Below are 10,653 nucleotides of genomic sequence, written 5' to 3'. Positions count from 1 at the left end.
AGCCTTAGAGGCAAGAATGAAGTTCAGAAAATGGGAATGAAGAAGAACAAACTTGGGCTCAGCCCAAGGAAGAAGCAGTGTCCCCAGTGGAGCTGGCTGAGAGTGGAGGGTTCATGAGGTCTTCGTGTGTGGGCCACCCCAGATGACGCTGCCTTGGTGGTCTGGTGTCAGGGATGCTCGTGGGTGTTTGGGGTGTTCTCCAGTGCATAGGGAGCTGAGCTCAATGATTATAAGACTCCTAAGCTCAGATGACCAGACCTATTTTCACCTAAAATGTGAAAGGACGTGTCACACGGTGCTGCAGGCTGAATGTTTGTGTCCCCTCAAAATTCATATGTTGAAACCTAGCCCCCAGCAGGATGGTATTAGGAGGTGGGGCCTTTGGGAAGTGATTAGGTCAGGAAGGCAGAGCCTTCGCAATGTAAGATCAGTGCCCTTACAAAGAGTCCTGAGAAAGCTCCCTTGTCTCTTTTACCACGTGAAGCCACTGTGAAGCTATAACCAGCTGTGAACCAGGAAGCAGGGCCCCGCCAGGCACTAAATGCTGGTCTTGGACTTTCCAATCTCCAGGACTGTAAGAAACACATTTCTGTTGTTTATTATCTGATTTTTGACATTTTTGTTATATCAAAACTGAGCTGAGTTGACTAGATATGCAGAAAGTCCACCTACTTAAGGAAAGCATGGATTCAAAGCTAATCTGGCCTTTGGTGTAGAAAAAGGCAAAGCTGCTTACTTCAGGCTTGGGATCACCAGTTCTATGTGGAACTTCTCAGCCACGTGTATCACCCAGATACACTCCACGTCGGTGGGGTAGTTTGTTGGATACCAAGGACTGGAGAAGGAGCCCGAGAGACCAGAAATGACTCCTCCACAAGAGTTACTTCCTCCTGTGGGCAGACAAGAGACAACTGGTTGGCTTCTTCCGGCATGCACCTGGCATTTCCCAGGAGTAGAATCCAGGATTCCATCAAACTCAACAGTGAGTCACAAAATGGGAAGGGATCATGGTGATAGCATAGTTGTGGCTTGGCTGCAGTGTGTGCACCCCTGAGAGGGAATGAGGGGTGTGACTTGTACCAGAGCAGGACCCTAAGACTGTAGGTGAGACTGGAAATGGCGTGGGACATGTATGTGGCAGGTGTGGGGTGTCCAGCCAATAATTTCATTAATGCTCTGCCCAGCTTCCTGCCATGCAAAACAGCTCAACTCAGATGTAGACAATCCATGCACTCGTGAGGGCTCCATCCCACCAATTCCTTCTCCTCAGGTAGCCAGAGCAGACAGACATCCATTCTGCTTTTACAGGTTATCAACGTGATTCTATCCTTTACAGGTTATACTTTCAATGAAAAGAGAGTTACCTCGTGGTGTAGGCACTTGAGGGATGGGAGCTGCAAAAACCAAAACCAAAGAAAATCAGGAAAGAGGCATCACAAAAACATCATATATTTAGGTACGAATGAGTGAACCTGTAACTCTGCTTGAGTCTCGAAGCATGGTGTGGGCACACACGCTCATTTCTCTTTTCTCTCCTAACGTGGGATGTGGTCTCTCCCCTTCTTTTGGTAAATCGCCAGGAAATCACAGATAGCACCCAGCTACATGACTTATTTTCTCTTCTGTGTTAGGGCCCACCAACCCCAGGGCTGTCCTGAGATTGATCAGTCGTTGCATCACCCACAGAAACATCACTGGGCTTCTGAGCATGTCACTGCAGAGTGTGCAGAAATGCACAGGGACAAAAACCAGATGGCTGAGAGCCCCGGGCAGGGGAGGGCAGGTCGGACAAGAATTACGTTGAAATAGATGACCCTCAGTGGGAGAGCTTCCTCCTTTCCTGTGTCCTTTTGGCTTTGATTTCCAGGAGGCCTATATTTCTACATTCTGATGTGTCCTTTTAAAAAATGTTTATTTTTGAGAGAGAGAAAGCATGAATGGGGAGGAGCAGAGAGAGAAAGAGAGAGAGAGAGAATCCCGGCACGGGGCTCAAACTCACAAAATGTGAGATCATGACCTCAGTTGAAATCAAGAGTCAGATGCTTAACCGACTGAGCCACCCAGGCGCCCCTCTAGATGCATCCTTAATCGCCAGTGCCTGGTGAGCCGAAGGCAGATTTTGAAAGCCTGTCCATTGGGAAGCTGGTACTTGCTGGAGTCTTACACTAGGGGTTGGCGGGCACAGAGTTTGAAGCAAATGGGTCAGATGCATTTAAGAATTCCTTTATGCCCATTGTCCTCCTTGGGCAGCTCTGCCTCCAGGTGTAGAGCAGTGAGGACAGAGGCACTACTCACTGCCTGCCTTCTCAGTCCTTCTCCAGGAAGGGTGCTGGACATCAGCAGAATGCATTTTTTTGATGACCTAAAATTGTCTCAGAAGCAATTCCCTTTTGTTAAAATGTTTGACATGCAGCGTTTCCCTTAGAGAGTTAAATGGCAAAAGCCTTATTCTGTGTGTGTGTGTGTGTGTGTGTCCAGAAGAATATATAATGTTTTATCAAGAAGTGGTTAGCTTACAAGGTATATACTATTTAGACATAAAGGATTTCATTTCCCCCTATAATCTCTTTTATTCCGTGACCCATTCTCTTATTCAGTCAGCTGTGCCTCTCTGCCTCAGAAAAGGAATACTATAGCAGAGAGAAAAAAGAGAAAAGGCTTCTGAGGTTTGATACCCTAGACCGCAAGTGGACGTGGCGCAGAGCTGTCTGATGAACTGAAAACCGTGTTCTCCTCCCTGGCCCGGGGCTGGAGGAGATTCCTCGCTGGGATAGAAAAGGAAAAACCAGAGGGCGCCAAGCAGAGGTAGCTGCTTGTCAGTCCCTGAGAAATGGCTCTGTAGGCTCTACCTCCCCTCCTGGGCTGCGGCACGATTAGTGGGTCCCAGTGCAAAATGAAAATGTGGGGCCTCAGCTGGAGGTGGGGAAGTCAATCGCCCCTTCCCACAGGTTCATTTCTACAGGGGATGGTGGCGCCCACCTGGGATGCCCTGGGGGCCTGGACTGGAGTGGGTAAGAGGCCCCCACCAAGTGTCCCTCCAAATGTCCCATGGTGATGCCAGTCCAGAGCAGGGACAGGCTGCCAGCCACCTTGCCCACCCCCCGAACACTACAGGGTGCACCCTGACCTTGACCTGCCCCACATCCAAACCCGGAGTGGGGGCAGAGTGTGGAAGTTTTCACAGAGCAGGGCTGGGGAGGAGGCTGGGTGGGGACCAGGGTGCCAGCAGGAAGGGAAGTGGGCAGCTAGAGCCTGTCCTGGAGAGGTAGGCCGCTGTAGGAGGCAGGACCACACGTGCTTAGATCCCGCTGGAGTCTTGAGTTTGGACATCACTGCCACACATCGACTCTGGGTAGGTTACCAGAACAAGGTATACCCTTTCTCTGTTCCTGCCATGTCTGTGAAGCCAGAAAGAAGGCCCTCAGAATAGCCCCAAATGGCTTCACTTCTCACACTCAGCTTGTTCGTGACCCACTGGGAGAGCGAGCCATTGATGCATCGGTGTTTTCTTGCAGGCTTTCGTTTTTTAACACATGTCCCTGGGAGGCAAAACTTTCTACCTTCTCTCCTCTCCATCTTGACCCTCTTCCCAGCCATGGTGATAGAACCTCTCCCCTTCCCCCCACCCTTCCTTGCTCTGCTGTCCAGAGAGGAGTTGGGGATGCCATTTCATTTGGGGGATGAGGCTCTGAGCTTATTGTCTAAGCCTCTGGTTCTCAACTTGCTGCATGTTGGGATCACATGGGAAACTTTAAATATTACCGGTGACCTGGTGTGACCCCAGAGATTCTGATATGACTGGTCTTGGTGCAGCCTGGGCATCAGGAATTTAAAAGCTCCGTGGGTAGTTAGTCAGTGTCTAGGTCACAGTCCAGCAGTGTCTAGGTTAGGACAGAGATTAGATTTCCTACTCACTTTGCAGAGATACTGGAAGTTCACGGTGTTGGACCTACCTGGGGATGCAGGGATCACATCTGGAGCCCAGTCCCCAGCATCTGCATGAATTAAAAAAAGTAGGTAGATGTAGGAAATCTGAGTTACATTTTATGAAGGCAGGTGGTGGTTCAGATCTCAAGCAGGTAAGCTTCGTGTTACACAAGCAACACGGGCATGTTGGATCCTGGAAAAGCAGTTCAGGCTTGGGAGAGGTTGCAGAGAACAGGACTTGACAGGTATGTGGGCCTGGCACATGTGTCTTTAGAATGGAGTCAGCCTGTCAGCATTCTTTGTCAACCTGGCTAAAGGGACACTCATCTGCGGGGCCACCACCCTCCGCTTCCCTAGCCCTGCTTTGTGCACAACCGCCATCCATCACTAAGATGTTGCTGGCTGAAAGTTCAGAAAGAAACTGCCACGGGGGGACAGCCTACCTGAGCAGACGACACCGGCGTCTTCATGGTGGCCACAATTGTGGTCTGACCACCCGGAGCTGAGGCACTGGCCGAGGTGGTTCTCGCTTCCCGAACACTGAATGTTATCCAGGAGGATGTTTCCAGAGCCCGGGCCGAAGTGAGCCTTTCCAGGGGCTGCAATGGCCCGTCCACACCCCAGCTGTCGGCACACGACCTCAGCTTCGTTGAGGTCCCAGAGGTCATCACATACAGTGCCCCAGGCCCCCTGGTGGAGGACCTCCAACCGTCCTGAGCACCGTCCTGAGCCTCCCACCAGCCGCAGCTCCGGTCCATCTTCTAAACAGAGCAGGGTTTTATTTTTGAGTTTGGGAAGTTTTAAGTAGGAAGGATTTCTAGCTCCCATGTTCATGGCTAAGGCACATGAATTCAAGAACAAAGCGTAAGGCTGTCTTAATTCTGTAATAGGCGGGGCTTGCGGGCTTCAGGGTGAGACAGAGGAGGGTTTGAATCCAGCTCTACTGCTCTCTAGTTGTGTAACCTTTGACAAGTTCCTTCATCTGCCTGGGCCTCGGTTTTCTCATCTGTGAAACGGGAGCTCCAGCAGCATGTATCTCAGAGGGCTGTAGTGATGAGTGGGTGGGAATGGGAGTATAAAGCACAGTCAGTGCTCAACACCCAGCACATGGCTTCTGCAGCTCTCGCTGTGTGGTTCTCTGACACAGTACTGGGATCCTGGGGAAATGGGTCCCCAGTTGCATTTTTGGACATGACTTGGATGAGGGTAGATTTATCCTCTGAAGGCAGCTGGGCCACCAGGGTGTCTATGACTTCCTAAAGCCCAATAGGAACGGCTATTTCTGGGCCAACGGGCAGTGGCCAGCTCGAATTGCCTGCTGTCTCCTGGAGACATCCCAGGGACAGCCTTCCCTTTCTGAGTGCACAAGCTGTGCCACACTGACCTTTTCCCCTATCTCTCCAGCATGTCCCCAAGAGCCTTCATATTTGCTATTCTCTCTGCCTGGAATGCCCCCTCATTGTCATCCATCCCATGTGACCTCCTCAGCAAGGCTGTCCATTCCCATTCCCTCCGCAGGGGCAACCCCCTCACCCTAGCATTCTCTTCTGCCCTCCCCACCCAGACTCTGTCTTCCCAGGCATTACCACCACCCCCAAATCATCTTGTCATTTCAACTGCACCTCACTGCCTTAGTTCAATTGTCCATGTGACCCTCTTAGTGGGAAAAATCTATCAGGCACACAGTAGGGCTTATGGGACCAATTGTGGGGTATTTTAAAAACTTAATTTCCAGCCCTTTTCTAATAGCAAGAGCCCTCAAAGTTAGAAAACTGTTCTGTCTTTTAAAGACCAAAAGCCTACTTGAAGCTTGCTACCTGACTCTCTTTCGCCTTGTGGAATCACGTTGAACATAGCATAAAAGCCAGTGTTGGTGATCATAGAATCACTTCGGAAGACCACTGTCATGATGTCTGAGGAGGAGAAAAATATCAGAGCTACTGAGGCACAGAACTTCCCCATGGACAGTGAGGCGATCCGGGGGCCATCGAAGATTTCAACGGAGTCGTAAGGGCATCCAAGGATATCCTCTAGGCTGGGGGGGATCGAAGTGGAGGGTTAGTGGCAGATTAAAACTTCCTAGATCTAAAAGCTTAAAAAGTATGGCAATCATGGGATTAAATATTTGGATTTACTTTAAACTGCATATTGATATATAAAATATCAGTTAACTTCTACAGATGCCTTACTACAGAAGTCTTATTTTGTCTGAAGATTGTGGGAGGCTTATGGCTACAACTTAGCAATCACCAGTCACTGTCTACATGAAACATTAGAAAGACTAGTATGCACTACAAATAAATTCTTACCAGGCCAATCACCCTGATGATCAGCATGTAAACATTACAGCCAGATTTTCCTACCTCCATATTTCATGACATTTTTCATACCCCAAATCTTGGGGAGAAAAAAGTTAATTTTATTTAATTTTATTTTTTTAATGTTTATTTGTTTTTGAGAGGCGGGGAGGGCAGAGAGAGAGGAAGATACAGAATCTGAAGCAGGCTCCAGGCTCCGAGCTGTCAGCACAGAGCTCGACCCAGGGCTCGAACTCACAAAAAGTGAGATCATGACCTGAGCCGAAGTCGGACGCTTAACCGACTCAGCTACCCAGGGGCTCCGAGAAAAGTTAATTTGAAAATAGAAAGGTCGGGGCACCTGGGTGGCGCAGTCGGTTAAGCGTCCGACTTCAGCCAGGTCACGATCTCGCGGTCCGTGAGTTCGAGCCCCGCGTCAGGCTCTGGGCTGATGGCTCAGAGCCTGGAGCCTGTTTCCGATTCTGTGTCTCCCTCTCTCTCTGCCCCTCCCCCGTTCATGCTCTGTCTCTCTCTGTCTCAAAAATAAATAAACATTAAAAAAAAAAAAAGAAGGTCTTTGCACAAACTCTGCCCATAGAACCACGTGTTGGATAACAGCTGGAGCTTTGACATCAGACAGACCTTGCCAGTTAGCCTCAGGCAAGTTAGTTAACTCTCTGAGCCTCAGGTTCCTCATCTCAAATGGAGAGGAGAAGGGTATATATCTTAGGGCTGCAGTGATGCTGGAATATGAGAAAGCATACCAAGTACATTGTATAGAGGTACATTGTATAGAGCCTGGACACACAGCCAACGCTAAAAAAAATGTCAGCTATTATTTCATGCCATGGAGATAAAAAAAATGGAGATAAAAAAGTGAATCAGAGAAATATATTCCCTACGTGTCAGAGATGAGGCCATGCCTTCACTGCCTCCTTTCACTTGGTGGCAACATTGAGAAGATGCCAGGTCTGGGGCTAGAGCAGGTGGGTCAAGTGTGTGTATGGAAAGCCTCTTACTGTTTGCTGAAAATTTAGATAAAGGAAAAAGGAAGTCTAAGAAGATAGGTATTGGTACCCATGGTAGAACAAAGGCAAAGCTGATAAGGAGGAATTGGGTGTCACCTTTAGAAAACAAAATCAAAAGAAGAACTATCATAATAAGGTTGAGTTAAATATGTAAATAAATCACTTATTGAATTTTTTAAACTAGAAGTAACTCTAGTTTTTATCACAAAATTAACTTGACCCTTAAATTGGGAAGGATTTTGCATTCTTCTGCTTCCCCCACCCCCGCCAAACGTTTCAGTCTAAATGAAATATCTTTATTCTGATGTCACAAACCAATATTCGTATTTACAGAGAATCTTCTCTTAAAAGTTTGTTTTCTTACTTCAGAGTTGGAATCATGAGTTCTATGCGGAATTTTTTATCCACATGAATCTCCCAAACGCACTGGATGTCTGTTGGGTAGCTTTCTGGATACAGCGGACTGGAAAATGAGCCAGAGACACTAGACATGACCCCTCCGCAAGAGCTAGTTCCTCCTGAAGCAACAGGAAAGAGGATGTCAGCATGTGCCCATTTGTGTGACCCCAGTAATGACCCACTCACACCCAGTGGTCTGGTTGAGTCAGGCAGCAGTCCACCTGGGTGGACACACCCAGGCTGTCTGAACAGATCTTTAGCCTAAATGTCACCAGGGAAGGAGAGTCCATTCAATCTCATTCTAAAGGGGAAAAGTATTAATATATGGGAGTTCCCTGTCTTTTCCTCTCCCCTTACCATCTGATGAAGAAAATATTGTATTTTTCAGGTCTGTTCACTATCTCCTTCCTCTTCTATGGCAGAAGGATTCTTGCTTGTGGGGAGAGAGGCAGAGTGGATGTACATGGGGGGGGGGGTTGGGAATGAGGGACACAGGGACAGAGGCTGTCAGGTCTGGGTAAGGTGTTAGTTTGGGAAGGTTTGGGAAACCAGAGGCTCCAGAACAACTTTGGGGTCTGATGAGTTGGAGAAAAGGGGACATTGTGGACTGTTGAAGGATGCTCTGATGGGCACCCCCTGCCAACCACTTCTACACTACTTTTTCTGGGTAGATTGTGTTTCCTTTAACTTAGTAGCTCCTGAGACTGAAACGTACAGGTTTTTAGATTTATAAGAGTTACACAAATGAACTCTAATTCTTCCGTATTAGTTGTCATATTAATATAAATCAGTACACATGCATACATACACGTGTGCACGTGCACACTCATGCACACACACGCACACACACGCACACACACACTTAAAGCGGCTGGCCACACAAGAAAGCAGAAATCTTAGAGTCATCAAGTTATTTTAGAGGAAATTTGAAAACACAACATGCGTTGTTAACCTTGTCCTTAAATTACTACGTTGCTTAATTTTCTTCTTTCCATTTGTGCCCGACTCACTTGTAATGCTCCCAGAATCCCAAGACTCCTGGTCTTTCCTGCAACGGATGGCAGGAGGTGGGGATGTGCCCAGGCATCTCATCACTCTGCTGTTGGTTGGTAGTTAGAACAACCGGGCTGGGTCAGACAGACATGAAACCCCCTGGGACTGGATTTCCTGAAACCTCTACAGGTAAGTTGGTGCCTGTCATGGGTGCCCCCTACAGGACTGTACTCAGAAAGCAGGCTGGGTACCCCTGGATGGGCGAACCACATTTCCTTCTAGTTTCTCGTCACCCTCCCACCTACCTACTCTGACCTGAGCAGGTCCACTCCCTTTACAGCCTGCCCCTTTGGTTAAAAAGTCAGTATTTCAGGCCTTAGCAGTATTAATGAATGCCCTTTGGCAAGGCCATGGTGAGGACTGAGAGGCTCCATTGACTGAGGTCCTGACTTCCCCGGTGTTCTCATGGCTGGGGCCATGACAAGACTGGCGTGGGTAGTGGACAAGCAGCCCCTCGCCCATGCTGTTCCAGCCTGTCTGTACCACATCCTAGGCACACTGCCTAGCATCTGCTGTGATGGCTCTCTTGGCATGGGGTTACCATTTCAATTTAAAACAAGTGACTACCTGTTATATGATCCTGAGAAGCTGTGGAAACACCTAGAAGGAAAAAAAAAGGGAGAGGATGATGACTTTCAGGGGGAAAATACTGAGTTTCATCTATAAGCTAGTGAAATGTAAAGGGTTTTCTCTGAAATGTCAATGTACTTAGTGCAGACTGAGAAAGGGCTGACGGTGCTGAGTGAATATTTCTACCATCTTGTGGCAGATTAAAGAAGGCCATGCATTCTTGGACCTGCCTCCTGTCACAAAGCGGGATCTAGGTCTCCTCACCTGACCCTGGTGGCCTCTGTTTTGCCCAACAGAATACGGCAGAGGTGACACTGTGCATTAAGAGACTGGAAGCTTCCATTTATCTCTGGGAACAGTGGCTTGCTCATGGCACCCTGAGCCACCTTATAAGAAGTCTGACTACGCTGCTGCAGAAACTGTGTGAAGAGGCCCCAAGACTGCCTGGGGAGGAAGGGGGCCCTGGCTAAGCCCACGCTTCCAGCTGTCTCCACCAAGCACCAAGCATGTGAGTGCAGCTGCCCTTGACTCTCCAGACCAGTCTCTAGGTGAACAGCACCAAATGACCCTGCTCAGTGCTATGTGGAGCAGAAGAGTCTCCCATCTGCCCAGTGCCCGAATTCCTGACCCACAACAACACGACGTGTCACTGAATAGTCATTGTGTTAAACCACTATGTCTGTGGAGTAGCAACAGATAGCCAGAATGGTTCCTGTCACTCAACACGATCTTCCTCGTTTCCCCATCATCTATGTAATCTTCAGTTTACCTGAGTTACGGAAAAAGAGACAACTACAGGTAGGCCTTCATTTAAACATCCGCTGCCCTTAACCCCATCCATAATGGCCTTTTAACTTTGGATGGCCCTTTCCCCTCACTTGTGACCCCAACACAAAAAGCTGGTCTGCCCCCCGCCCCGAGACACTCAGAACACATCAAGGTCTCCTCCAAGGAAGTGTCCAAGAAGGATGCTTCTGGCAATACCTCATGACTTGTGTAAGGTCTCTGAGGCTGTGCGGGGGCAGGCAGTTTCATTCAAAGGGCAAGAGATGGGGTCTGTAAAGTCCAGTTCGGCTACTTTCTTTCTTTCTTTTTATTTAAGTTTATTTATTTTGATAGAGAGAAAGAGAGAGAATCCCAAGCAAGCTCTGCACTGTCAGTGTGGAGCCTGATGTAGGGCTCAGTCCCATGAACTCTGAGATCATGACCTGAGCTGAAACCAAGAGTCTGATGCTTAACGGACTGAGCCACCCAGGTGCCCCTCTGCTTGTTTCAAATCAAGTTATCTTGGGCAGGCTTTGGTTCTCCTTAATCCTTAGCTGCAAGGATTAAATAAATTAATTCATACAGAAACCCTAGCATCATGCCCTGCTGCTGTG

At 48.4% G+C, this 10,653-nt stretch overlaps 1 long non-coding RNA gene across 1 annotated transcript; it reads left to right on the top strand.

Annotated features, from left to right (window-relative positions):
* Window positions 1–220: 220 nt before the first annotated feature.
* Window positions 221–10,407, top strand: LOC121037332 (uncharacterized). Its single transcript, XR_005793721.1, has 3 exons — window positions 221–982; window positions 8,677–8,833; window positions 9,571–10,407. It is a non-coding gene; the product is annotated as an uncharacterized LOC121037332 (long non-coding RNA).
* The last annotated feature ends 246 nt before the right edge of the window (window positions 10,408–10,653 follow it).

The sequence above is a fragment of the Herpailurus yagouaroundi genome, unplaced genomic scaffold, assembly GCF_014898765.1.
Source record: "Herpailurus yagouaroundi ecotype Mexico unplaced genomic scaffold, PumYag 163, whole genome shotgun sequence".
Classification (NCBI taxonomy): domain Eukaryota; kingdom Metazoa; phylum Chordata; class Mammalia; order Carnivora; family Felidae; genus Herpailurus; species Herpailurus yagouaroundi.
The sequence above is the reverse complement of the archived record's forward strand: the minus strand, read 5'-3'. Positions and strand labels throughout refer to the sequence as shown.